The sequence below is a fragment of the Cryptomeria japonica genome, chromosome 6 (genome assembly GCF_030272615.1).
Source record: "Cryptomeria japonica chromosome 6, Sugi_1.0, whole genome shotgun sequence".
NCBI classification, from domain to species: Eukaryota; Viridiplantae; Streptophyta; class Pinopsida; order Cupressales; family Cupressaceae; genus Cryptomeria; species Cryptomeria japonica.
The window spans coordinates 523,832,260-523,847,186 of record NC_081410.1 but is presented as its reverse complement, the minus strand read 5'-3'; positions in this window follow the sequence as shown (position 1 = coordinate 523,847,186).

Below are 14,927 nucleotides of genomic sequence, written 5' to 3'. Positions count from 1 at the left end.
CACTAACCGGGAGCTGCATTATGATTTTGATTTGCTCTATTCCTGCATTTACTTGCTCTATGATCAAACTTATTACAAATAAAGAATCTACCATTAAATTTGTGTGCATTAGGTTGCCTTACTGGTAATTTCAGATTTCGGTTGTCAGGTAGATTCCCTAATTTGCAGTACTGGATCTTTCTCCATGCTCAAATCCAAGACCTCTAGTGTCTCCAATGTCTCTTTGATCCTTCAATAATTCATCAAGCCTTGCAAAACTAACCCAAAACTTTTATTTTTATTCATTTTCAGCATCCAAATCACTTCTTAGGACTGCCACCATTCTTTCCAATTCTTTCTCATTGTTTTGTGATTGCACCAGCTCAGTTTTGAACACATCATTCTCATGTGTCATCCTAATGCATTCCTGAGATCTATCTTTTAGAGATATAGGAAGATTTTCTTCATTCTTCTTCCAGTCTTCAATTTCCTTGGACATCCTCATGGTCATGGATTGCATCTCATTCTTCATGACATTATTCTCCTGACTCATCTTTTGACATAATTCCTTATGGGCATTCTTCTCTTCATCATCCAATTTTTTTAAAAGTTCCTTTCTTTTAGCTTGAGAAGATGATAATCTCTCCTGCAGTGTAAGGATGAATTCCTTTGCAAAATTCAACTCATCTTGTAGCTACAAGTTCTTCAACCTTTCAACATCATAGTCTTCAAGTGCTACTTTAAGTTCCTTCTATAGACTCATCTCCATGGATTCTGGATACAAGTTCTTCCTCAATCTGTTAGACTTATTTTGAGGCACCAAGCACTGATACTAATTATTGGAATCCAAGAACACTGAGAGGAGGCGGGGGGGGTGAATCAGTGTTCTATTGGATACAGTATTTTTAACCTTATTAACAAATCCACTTAATAACATATATGCATAAAATAAAGTAACAACAAGTAATATAAGTGTAACCACATGAATCAACACCATAACACAAAGATTTATATGTGGAAAACCTCAAAGAGGAAAAACCATGGTGGGATTGGAGACCCACAATATCTATCCACTGGTCAACTGAATAAATATTATAAGAGGGGCTTGTACATGTAGGAAGGCACACTTCCTAGAGCACACTGCTCATCACAAAAAGGAGCCTCATTTACTACAGATCCAAAGTACTGAATTACAAACAAAAATTCAACTCAGAATGAGCATCTGCTATGCTAGATGAATTTTGGTTAAAGCACTATCTGTACTGGTTATATTGCAACCTTCCTTATCAGTAGCTTAGATATCCTCCCAAACCTCTAAAGAAATAATCAAGACCGATTGCAGATCATTACATTCACATTCTATCGATCAAGATCTCATTCATATACTAACACATAACCTATCGCATCTCTTATTTGTCGTATCCTCAAAATGACCTAACCCAGACTGAATTATATACCTGATTACATGAATAAACACAAATGCCCTATGTTGGCTTACAACCATATTACAAATGATAAGATACATGTCAGCCCAAAGAAAATATAAATATGAAACAATATGACCGCTGCCACTTCCATGCTTGCCAGATCAATCTCCTATGTTGGCCTTAGAATACTAGTTCCAAGTTTGTTGGTTACATGCATGTCGGTTCCTTGAATGTCGGTAAAGTGAATGTCGGTTACCTTGATTTTCCAATCTCCCATGAAGTGTGTTGCCAACAATGACAACACCTATAACCTGGATGAGTGTCAATTGCCAACAAAGAAGACTTAAGCTACTTGGAAGCATTTTGTAAAAGGGTTTTTGAGAGATGTCACAATTGGCCTGAAGCTTGTTTGCTCCCTTAATGTTATAAAAGAGAATCTAGGGCCATCATGGAGGTTGTTGATAGTCAAACTTTGAAAGCTTTGCCAAGTAGTATGTACATGGGTCAAAAGAAATACAAGGATACATGAACATTTCCTTCCTACAGATGTCCATTTGAATGTAAACTCTTATTCTGATGATTAATGAAATGAAGATCATTCTTTGATTGTCTCATATCTTTTGTCTATGTGTTGTATGAGTTTTTATATCAATGATATGTAGTATTCTCTTCCTCTAGTAGGAATGTGTAAATGAATATGGGTCTTTTTCAAGGAAAGAGTTAAATTTTATTTTCAAACTATTGCAATACATGTTTGATTGGAAGGTGTTGGTCATTTTGTTATGATTGTTTGAACAGATTATGCATGTCATAGCATGTTCAAATGGGTGTTAAAAGGTGTTTTATTTTAAGTGTTGACATTCTGTAGATTGGACTTTGTTCACCCCAGGGAAGGTATTGATCGAGTTTATCTTTCAGATTCATTCTTATTTTACCTTTTATATTCTTATTTCACCTTTTATATTTATGTGGTAGGAGTAGTTTTAGTTTAGACAACCGAACTCAATGCAAACATATGAAGTATGAATCAAGGTTATAGACAAAGTTGAAGGCTTATCTTCATTTTCTTGGTATATTTTCATTGAGATATCTACTTTATGTAATAGTCATAACCAATGAGTAAGTTTGAAGATCATTAGACACTGTTAAGGTCTACCCTCCTTGGTCTTGCAGAGTCAAAAGAGCAGGAGATTTTAGTCTTGTAACTGAATCTCGTTCATTGGCCAGATCTAGCCTTGGACCTATTGATAGGAACATGGCTAAATCCTTAGGGTTTAGGGATATGTTGATTTGGGAACCAATAGATTGGTGACTCCACTGAGAAGTCAGTGTGTCAAAATACTAGTTGTATCTTTGAAACTAGTAGCTTGTCTAAGTGCTCAGAGTCATTGTTGTAAACAAAAGCAAAGAAAATTACCCTTGCTTTGGGTGACGACTCCGAAAAATATTGAGATTATTAAAGATTAAGAAGTTCATATAAGTAGTGATAGTGGAAACACTATTGGTACACAAAGGATTGAACATATTACCAAGTAGAATTATTTAGACAAAGAGCATAGCTCAAAGCAAGAAGCAGGAGGGAGGGAACAAAGAGGCCACCACACAAATAGAGCTACATCAAGCAAAAGGTGGACTGTCAAAACAAGAGGTATACTGCAACCCAAGTTGTTGAATATTTTAGAACTATTAGCTCAGAAGTTCCTCTAGATACAGTTGAGAAACTTTATCAGTTGTAAGTTAGGGATATAGGGAAACATATTTTAAAATGATATTATTCTGCTAGGGAAGTAGAGGATACCAGTAGTGATGACTCACCTCCAAGGGAAAGTCTCTTTGCCAGTCATACCTTCCTAGTCATATATAAGAATATTTCCAACCCCTATTATGAAGATCATATCCAAGCTAGAGCTAGGCAAGATTAGTTCTATGTTGAGATTGAAAGGGTTAGACTTCACAGAGAAAATGAAGCCAGTCTTTCTGAGCAACTGGCCAATGCATAGGCCAAATTTAGTCAAAATACATCCCAATCACAAGTAATAATGTCCCTTCCTTGTCCATAAGTTTCCTCTCATTTCAAATTCCATTCCAAGCCAATCCCATTGATTCAAATGTGTGTTCTACTTCGGAAAAACCACCTGCAAAATTAGTAGAGGAGTTGTAACAGGAAGTTCATCAAATGAAGGCCCAAACTGACATGATGAGGCTTATTAGGGAAAGAGAGTTGATGGCCCAAGAAATCCTTAATTTGACTGCTCAATCCCATTTATCTTTCCCATCCAGCTCTGGGCAGACTGTTAATAATCCAAGTTATCTCCCTATTGTGTCTACAATGGAAACTCTTAGCTATGTGTCTGGCCTTGCTCCTTTGTCAAATGTATCTATCAAAAATAGCTCTTCTATGCCTCTGATCACAAGTGCTAGTGCCCAAACTACTATGGCTAGTGCATGAAAAACACAGTTTGTGGTTCATACCTATTCCACTACCAATACCTAGGTTGTCGCATCTAGTGCCACAACAAGTTCTATACCTATGTCTTAAAAATGTCTGACTTTGTAGATATTCAAGAAGATTTTGATATAGACATGCCACCACCTTCTCCCCCTCAAAAAAAAATCCATGAAGATGAGGCTTCTGAATCCCTAAATGATTTAGATAGAGCTATCATCTCCAGTACAATCCCTATAGAAAAGGCAGATGATGAAAGAATCATTTCTTCAAAGAACTTCATAGCAGATGACAATTTTGTGAACTCTCTTGAGTTTAAATCCTTTTGGTTTAGAAAAAAGTTAAAGGATTTTTCTGATGAAGAAATTAGAAATTTTGATAGGAATAGTTTCAAATGCACCCCTGAAGAAGGTAGGGAGATGATTCAAAATAGTGGCATGCTTCTTGTTCCCAGCTGGGATTTTGAGAAAATCTTCTTGTTAGATCAAATCATGTAGTAGAAAGACCCCACTTTTTCCAAAGAGTTTGAAGAGAATGGGTTAGGGGTAAGCATAAGCCTAAAGGATTTTTCTCTATAGTCTAAAGCCCCAAATGTTCAAAAACCTATAGTTTTGCAGGGTGGACATCAGAAAATAGGGGATGCAGTAGTGAGGACACTTGAAGACACTACTACATTTGAGGTTGTAGCTATCACATCACATGCAGCCCAATTTTCTCAAGTAGTAGTATAAGATCTTGAGCAAAAACATGTAGGGTTTAAGTATATGCATGTGGCTCTTAATGCAAATTATAACAAGTTATTCATTGAGAATTGTCCATTAAAGGAGAAGATAAAGAAAATGACAATAGACTCTTCAGGAGGAATTAGACTTGAAGAGTTAGAAAAAATGAATAAATAATTACAGAGGGTCAAGGATGAGGCTAATAATATTTATTTTGAAATCAGGAAGGCTTCAATTTTACAGGTGTCAGGTAAAATTATTGAAAAATTATTCGAGGTGCACACCTCATATTCTTTGAATTCATAACTCCTTAGTCAGTTGACCGAAATTCTTTCATTCTTTTAGCCTATTAGGACCACCTGGATTCCAAAGGGGTAAGATTTAAAAGAGGTTATGCTAGCAGTTAAGAATGTAGCCTCTCCACCCCAAGTTGTAGGGGTGACTTGGAAAATTTACAATTTATTGATTAAAGATTTGCCTAACATTGAGGATTAAAAGAAGGTATTGGTTAAAATGATTGATTCTTTCCAAGGATTGAAAAAGTGGGATATCCCCATAATTTTGACAGGCGAAGGACAAATCAAGAGCCTAGAAGATTGGAAGCAGGGCTTCTAGGATGCCATAAATATGGTTTTGACTTCCTTGGCTACTAATCTAGCTCAAAGAAAGTCATATGATAATATCATTAATAAAATCATGAAGGTGGATTTGATGTACCATATATTTACTTTGGAGGCTGCTACTTTGCTAGCCCACAAAACAAGGGAAGGAATAAATAAGTTGCAGGGTTTAAGGGGATTTACTTAGCTAGTGGATGAGATTGAAGCCTTGCATAGAAAGTATTGCTCCTTGGAAGAAGAGTAGCTTGAGGGAGAGGATTAATCATAATCCTTCTATTTTGATACTTTAAATTTTGTGCAGGTTGCTTATTTTTAGGAGGATTGATAAAAGTACTCAATCACCAAAGACCATTCTCCAGGTTACCTACTATCAGACGCCAAGATGTACTGCAGATCCTGACAAGAGCAGATGTTAAGTACCAATGAAAAGCCAGCTTTTGTAGACTTGTAATCCAAATTTTTCAGGATGACGCCCTCTCAGCTCCCCCGACATTTAATGCAGCAGAGAAGAGTGCATGCAGGGTAACAAGGACAAAAAGTCTTAGGGAGAGTTGTAAATGAATGTAATTTTGACAAGTGTCTTCTTGGCCTAGAGCTTGTTTTATTCCCTTGTGTTATAAAAGGGAATGTAGGGCCAAGAAGAAGGATTCCAAAATTTTGCTTAGTATGTACTAGGAAAGCTTTGAAGCGATATAATGATAGTTAGTCTTTTGCAGGTTTAGTGAGCATAACAATCTATCATGAATGTATCAATTTTATTCTGAAAAATCAATAAAGATAACATTCATTTTTCTTGCTCATATCTCTTGTATTGTGTTGTATGAGTTGTTATGTTAATGACATGCTCAACTTGTATTCTCTAATGGAGAATGTGTATTTCTTTATAGATTTCATTTCAAGTAAAATGAATTAAATTCTGTCTTGAATACTACAACATTTGTGTAAGTGATATTGTGAGGAAGTTGTGGATGCATTTTCAATTTGAGCATTTTAAGAAAGTCTTGAATGTTTAGTATTGGATCTTAATGTTGATACTATGATATTGTTAGTCTTTAGGCCTATTGTTTGACTCTGTATTCCCCTTGAATAGGCACTCGTCATATTTTTCTAATTTTTTAGGATCATTTTCACATTCTTATTTCACCTTTTATATTTTAGTTTTGAAATTTTTTGCATTAGCAGTAGAGTAGATTAGAGCCAACTTTCAATGCAAGCAAGATGATAGAAGCTAAGGTTAAAGCCAAAATTTGTCATATATCATACTTTCCTTGGTATATTTTCATTGAAAGCATATGCTATACCATGCAATATTTGTTTATATAAAGCCAAAATGTTGTATAACATTGCTATAGGGATACCCACCTAGGTCCTGCAAAGCCTGAAGAGCAAAATATTGTAGTCGTTGTGCTAAAAACTTGTTCGTTGGCCAAAACCAATCCTAGATCTATTTATGAGTCAGTGGCTATTTCTCTAGAATTTAGGATCCATTGGTTTGGGAACCAACAGATTAGCGATTCTGCTATGGAGCAAAGTCAAGACTTTGTCAAGAAACGTATTTTATGCTAGTGGTCCTTGTCCAACAACCAGAGTTGTGAAACAAACAAACAAAGTATTCCCATTTTGGGTGGTGATTCTGAAAAGAAGAAAGCTAGTTCATAACTTTAAAATCTCACATGAGCAGCAAAAAGGTGACAAATATTGTTACAAGGAGGAGTGAGCGCATTGCAAGGCGCAACACATCAGACACTGAGCTTAGCTCAGATAAAGAAGTTGATCAAGGGAGCAAAAAAAGCAACAAGTTTACAACCAGTAAAAGGTGGACTGTCAAGGACAAAGGTATTCCTCAAATTTTTTTCTCTCAAGCATAAATTAGTGTTAGCCTTAATACTCCATTTGTTAGGCAGAAAAAGAGAAAGCCATAAAAGATAAGAGGTTGCAGTGGAAAGATAAAAATACCAACAAGAAGGAAACATAGATCCATAATGCCATTGTTCTTGATACCTTTGTTCAAGAGGAAAATGATAATAAGGCTTGTATCGAGGAATCTAAGAAGGAAGATCTTGAAGGTGACTAGGCTAGAGCTAACGAAGGAGAAAAGCCTAGCCCTAACTGTGATGAGCAGAAGGATGAAGACCTGGAGGAAGATGAAATCCATGTTATTTTGCATGGTAACAATGTGGAGGAGGACTCAAACTCTGTTTCTAAGGACTCGAATAATGAGGAGCCTTATCCCAGCTTTGAAGATGCCCAACAATGCAAAATTCTTGGTGGAAACTCCTCTTCTAAATTCCATAAGTCTCTTGAGTATGTTAAATCCACTTTTCCATTGTCACCGACAACTTCTCTTCTCAATATTAGCTCTAAATGGGTAGATGAAGAAGGAAAACCTAATGCTTTGCAAAAATCTTCTGCCCAAAACCCTATGGATGATGAAATCCAGATCAATGATGTTACAGAGAAAAAGCAGGTAGGAAAAAAGGGCCCTAAATCTACACCCCAGACTACTCCTATGAAAACTAGGGGGAGGACCAAAGTTGATGTAGGTTCAAATCCAACAACACCAAGAAGGAGATCAGCTACTCAAATGAGGGATCTCGAAGCCAGCAAGAATATACCGGATGGTACCCAATTGACCATTCATGAGGTATGCTCTTTTAAATGATTATGAAGATTATTTCATGAAACATTCATAGACTCAATGGTCTGCATAAACAAAAATTCTTAGGAACTTAGTCAGGAATCATAAACCTGATATTGTTCTGATTCAAGAAACTAAAATGCCCAAGGATTAAGTGGAAAAAATCAAAGTGTTTAATAACTATAGGGTTTTTGGGGCTAGCTCGAATGGTGGCTCTGGAGGTATTTCTCTCTTTTGGAACCTTCAGCATGTCTAGGGAAATCTTTTTTGGCTTGACAATAATATGATGTTTGTTAGATTTTATCACATTAAAGATGGGACTCCTTGGCTTTTATCTAATATCTATGCCCCAAATTCTAAACTTGGAAGATGTGGATTCTGAAAAAAAGTTAGATTCTATCAAATCTCAGTTCAACTTTGAAGGTTGGCTGGTGATAGGAGACTTTAACACTCCCCTCAAGGAGAATGAGAAATTTGGGGGGATTCCTTCTCAGCTTGATGTTGGAAAACAATAACACTGAGAGGAGGGGGGGGAATCAGTGTTATACCGGAATACTAGATTTTAGCCTTATCAAAATATTCATACACTAACCGGTATACTGGTACATACAAAATAGAAAGAAGTAAAGCAACCAATAAGCCAAACACATAAATGAGAATCATAACACACAAATTTATACATGGAAAACCTCAAAGAGGAAAAAGAATGGTGGCATTTGTGACCCACAATATCAATCCACTAGCCATATGAAGAGATATTACAAAATATGAGGGGCCTGCACCTCTAGAAAGACTCACAGCCTAGAACACACTGCTCAATCACAATAGGAGCCTCACTGACTACATAAAATTACAAACTACAATTCAGAGAAGTGAGAAGTGCTAAGATAACATCTTTTGTGCCAGAATACAGTTCTGATTTAAGCTCTGTCTGTTCCAGTTTGAATCCCTAAACCATTTACCGGAATAACCCTTACAATAATTTTCTCACATAATCTCTCTGAATTATTTCACATCATATTACATTCACATATCCATAATCTCCTATCATATGTCTCTTATCTTTTCCTATTATAAAAATGATCTATCAAACTGTCCTATATACCCTATATAATTTTTTATGCCTTATGTCGGCTTACAAAGATATATACAATATCAAATTACATGTCGGCTAGATAACATAAATACATAAACATTAAAATTAATTGTCGATGCTGGATCCAAGATATGCCAGTCTCCAATACCAATAACCTTTGCTAAACCATGTTAGCCTACATTGTTGGTGACCAAAGAACTTCTTATGTCCTGTCAGTGCCGATGTCGGTGTAGTATTTATGAAGTGCCTATCGGTACACCATAAAACCAAAACATGAAGCCAGAACACAATACCATGTTTCCATCAATGACAACATATAGAAACGAACCAATAGAGTGTCAATTGCCAACAATATCCCCCTTTGGCATTGATGGCAACACTCATGTAAAAAATGGTTAAGGTTTCATCTGTTGGTTTCATCCTGCCCTGCTCCCCCTGACCTGAATATGCAAAATACTCCATATCTCCATATCTCCAAAACTCTAAAACTCCCCCTAATGTTTACAACTCTTTTTATTCTTTTTCACATCTATACTACTCCCCCTTTGACATCAATGCCATAAAAATTCATAAAGGAATCTCAAAGAATAAGAACTATACAATGAGTATCCCCAAAAATGTCTTACTAGAGCTTGACCAACTTCAAAATTTCTGGATAAGCCTTCTCCAGTAACTCCACATAAGTATCCCAACCGGTTTTGAATGTGTTAGAAATAGATACAAGTCCACTCAATAAATGTGTAAAAGATTATTTCTCATTTACCTCTGCTAGTGTGGGCTTTCCCACCACATCCATGCATTCTTTCTTGTGTACACAGAGTGAATCTAATCATCGACACACCAAGCCTCTCAGGATTCTGGCTCTTCTAATTATTTTGTCTCTTTCCTCCTCAAGAATAGAAATTTGGTTCTCCAAAATCTAAATTTGACCATCAATTGGTGTAGTCAATGAAATCAATCTGTCAAAAGAGTTAGCTATACTTGCAATTTTCTTTTGAATCTCTTTTATCTTTTTATCCACATTAGTTGTAAGTATTTCAGTGTTACAACATACCCTATATATATTTGTACATTGTTTCGAACATTTTTCTATTAGGATCAGCTTCTCCTTAATTTTTTTCTTCTCAGTTTCAATTACCTGATCAAAAGCAGCTCTCTTATCCTGAGTAAATCTTTCTAGTGCTTGCCAGTTTGAGATTTTTTGTAAGGATTGAAAACCATTTGAAATATACTTAGTGATTACATTAAGCTTTCCGGATGGGCTCGCTTTATTTTCATTCTTATACTCCAGGACCAGTCTGTGTAAAATAGTGATTGATTGATCTATAATCCCTTTATCTATGGATCCCTCCTTCATTAGTTTTTGTGTTGCTATCATCATCAATTCAATGAGACAAATCTCTATGATATTTTTCTTTTCTACTTGAGAAGTGTCAATTGACAATAATGATGGACCAAGAACCGGTTCCCTGTCGGATTCCTCTGTCTTCTCCTCTGAAGATTTATCTTTAATAACCTCCTCACTTGCACCAGTGGCTTCGCCACTTGGTGAAGTCTATGTAACTGTCAATTCCTCTATAGGAAAAGTAACCTCTGTTAGGATTCCCAAAGATACTGAGAGGTGGGGGGTGAATCAGTATCTAACCGGTTAATGGATTTTCAAAACTTATTAAATGAATTGCTTTCCAAAACAGTGTACCGATAAACCAGAAATAATGCAGTAAATAAGATTAATAACCAAAAAATAGAAAGAAAACCATAACACAATATTTTTAATGAGAAAACCCAATGTGGGAAAAACCTCGGTGGGATTTGTGACCCACAATATTCGCTCACTAGCCAATAAGTGAATATTACTTACAATAGGGGCCTGCACATGCAGGAAGGCCAATTGCCTAAAGCTCACTTCTTAAATACAAAAGGGAAGTCTCACTGACTTACAAAAATGGATTATACAAATCCAATATCATGTACTACTTCGGTTCAATATCTTCTATGTCAGGTTCAGTACCGGTTTAAGCTCATACAACTTCCATAAACCTTATTCCACAATTTGCCTTAATATTCGCATCTGCCTATTACATTTCATACATGCTTTCTTTCTTACACAAATGATTTACAAGATCTCATAATTATATGAGTCCTATTACAATTTGCCTTGTCACCTTTACAAATATATTTTACAATTAAATACAAAATAAAATCCTATCGGTTGGGGTGTCGGTAAACATCTTTGCCACTATCGGTGCCGGTGCCTACTGGTGTCGTAGAATTGTAAGGTTGCCATCAATGACATTACCTTCAATCACCTACAATTTCTCATTGGAGTGTGCATTTTCCAATAATATCCCCCTTTGGCATTGATGGCAACACTCATGAGAAAAATCCAAAATTGTATCCAAAAAGTATTGTCCAAAAATCTTACCAAAACTGTCTACTCCAAAATTGTCTTACCAAAACTATCTACTCCAAAATTGTCTTACCAAAACTGTGTGCTTCCCCTGAGCAGATGATCTCTTCTATCAATGATTTTTCTCATCCTCTACTACTCCCCCTTTGGCATCATGACAAAGGTTGTCATTCAATGTCAATTGAGTGTAGTTCCTATCTAGATCCCTATAACCGATTGGTTACTATCTGATATAGATCCACTAATGCAAAATTTAGGTTGTTATAAAACCTCTCACTATCCTTTAGTGTTACTTATGTCCTTTGGATTGTACCGGTGAGTATGTGCATTTTTTCTTCTGGTGTCTTATGTCCTGGAACAAGAGCCTCAAAAATCTCTTTTCTCAAAGAGATGAGGATATCTAGTTTAGGACCTAGTCTGCATTTCAGTTCCTTTGCCTTAAATTTTAATCTCTCCTTATCTTTTTCAAGTTTTTCAATTTTCTCCTCATAGCCAATAATTTCCTGTTCTACTACCGATATGGAGTCTGATGAACCTATTAAATTATTAGCAATATTATTGATTTCCTTTTGTGCTTTGCTGATCTTTGTATCTATATCCTCTATCAAAATGTTTGTCTTACATGTATCTCTGTACAATTTCTTGAAGTCCAAAATTGTCTTTCTTAGTGCTAGTAATAATGTATCAATATGTTCCTTACTCTTCTTTACTATCTCCTCAAAGAATTTTTCTTTCTCTTTATTTATTTTCTCTCTAAAAGTCTCCTCATTGAACTGATCAATTGTTCGTAGGTTGCCGATTATGTACTTAGACAATGTGTCTAATTGGCTTAAAGAATCTTTGTTTTCTATGTTACACTTGGGTGCAATCATCTTCAAAATTGGTATGGTGTCATCAATTGCCTTATATGTAAGTGCATTACAATCGGTTATTTTCTTAATTGAATCAAGCAATACCTCTGTTACATTGGTTGGCAGTAATTTTGTCAGTGAAGAACCAGATGATTGACCAACTGCCTTAACGATCTGTAATTTGTTAGTGAGAGGAACCTCTTTGCTTATGGTGACCTCTGGTTGGTCAGTTTGAGTCAGCATTTCTAATAGCAAGGGTTTAGGTTTCTCAGCTGATGTCGGTGGCACAGTCTCTGCATTAAACTTTACCTCATCCTTCTTCTATTTTGATTTCTCAGTGTGTACCTTAGTCTATTTCTCAGAGCTTTCCACTGTCGATTTCTCTTATTGTGACTCTATGTTTTCTGCATGTTTCTCTGTGTTTACCTCTGAATTGTCTACAGTCAGTATCTCAATAGATTTGTCAGTACTATCAGTTGCCAGTTGCTCAATAGATACATCAGTATGTACACTAGTGGTATTTGCCTTTCCTGTATCTAGGGAATTAGTTGCCTGTTCAGTTTTTTTCTCAGCCCCAATTTCAATATTGCCAACTGTGTCCTCAACATTTGTCTCAACTATAATGTCTTCTACCAGTGGCTCAGTTGCCACATCTCTCTTCTCACTTGTTTCCTTATCCACCACAATGTTGATTTCCTATGTGTCAATATTCATTGTATACAACACCTCAGAATCAGGATTTGTGTCCTCATGTGTTGTCTCCATACTCTCAACATTATCTATTACTGGTGGTGTATCAATAGTTTGTGCCGGTGGAGTATCAGAAGGAGGTGGGGGTAACTTATCTGTTATCTTTATGCTTGGAGGTCCACCTACCTTACCTTTACCTTTATCTTTTTCTTTTTGATAGACTTTAAAAGTCTTTGGTCATTTAAGCTCTTCTTGTTTTTCCTTTTCTACAAAGAATATATCTCACTTATCTGTTGTTTCTTCTGATATCTCATTAACTCTGCTAGTCATTAATGCTACATGCCAGTGACAAGTTGAAAATACTATCCGGTTTGCCTCACTTATTAATTCATCAATCTCCTTTGTTGAATTCACTAGGTGAACTGCAAGTAGTTTTTCTATCTTCATCTTTTTATCTAGTTCAACAATTGCTACTCTTCTTGCTTCTAACCTTCTATACAAGTCATTGGGTAAATCATCTACAACCTCAATCAAAATTTCTTGTAGATATCCAAGTGTAGGATAACACTATTTTCTCTACTTTCTTTTTCTTCATTTGAAAATGTGTTATACAACTTGCTAATGTGTGAAAAGTTACCATCTTCATTTATTTCATGTAGAAGATTGTCAAGTGGAGGAACACCTTGTTTTTCTTTCTTCTTTCTTGGAGTCATCTTCTTTGTCAGAGACCTAACTGTGTGTTGTTTCTGTCTTGTTCTCTTAGGTGTAGGAGTGGGTATTGGTGAAGGTTTTCTTTTTCTTACTACCCTTTTGAATTCAGGAGGTACCAATTGGTGAAAGATGTGTTTCTAGTTGTAATCCTTCTAAGTCACTCTCCTTAATACCAGTTTTATTCAATATATCTTCCTTGATTGCATTTGCTTGCCTTGTTCCTTTTCTAACTGTTTGTTCAATTTTCTTTATTCTTTTCTGTGATTGAACTTTGCTTTCAATTGTTTCCGCATTTCCAAATACTTATTTTGTTAGTTCTCTAGAGGCTTCTAGAAGTGCTTTTGCATAAGTTTCTATTATGTTCTCATCAGCCTCATATCCTGTTTTTGTAACCCAAATAGTCCTCAGAACCACTGCCTCCATCTAGATTTCATCTTTCTTTATCACAAAGCATATCTCCTTTTGATACTTATCAACTATAGCTTGAGATAGCCTTATCCTAGTTTTCATCCTAGCCTTTAGTGCCTAAAAATGTTCATTTATGTTCTTCTCCCTATCATTTCCCATGTTGTTTAGAATATCCAGAAGTTGTTTTCCTACCGGTATGTCAAATCCAAAATCCTTTCTACCAATACCGAGAACTTCCTTGGTGATATATAGCAATAAGCATACAAGTAAGTTTCCAAATCTGAATGTCCCTTTCTTGTCCCCTTTGATTTTCTTTGGATTGTCTATTAGCTCATCTTTTAACCATTCTCATATGTCAATATTTGCATTGTTGTTTACCATGTCATAAGCACTTTTGATACATAAGATAGAAATAGAGTTTAATCTGTTGGCACGTGTAACTTTGTATCCAATAATCATGCTAATGAATTTTACATTGATATCCTTTACATCATTTACTCTTAGGGATCTTTTGTCAAAGGTTGCACCGGTTAGGGTCATTACAGTGTCATTTGTAACATTTTTAGTTTTGTCAGGCCTGCTACCCATGGAAGGTAAGCATGCCACTTCCCTAACTACTTCTTTTGTTATCTTGTGAATGTAATCCAACCAAAAGAACTCATGTACTCTTCTTAATACAATCCTTATAACATCCTTTGGAAAATCAGGGATACTAAGAATCTCCACAAAACCTAGGGTTTCAACTATCTTATGTTCCGGTTTCACATTTCCATTAACATCACAAATTACTATTCTATACATGTTCATAATCTCTTTAGCTCCTAGTTCTTCAATATGACAATGTATGTAAATTCTAGGATCCTCAGCATAAGCAGCTCCTTTGAGTATTTTTGAAAATGCTCTCAGGGTATTATCTTTCTTTGCAATTT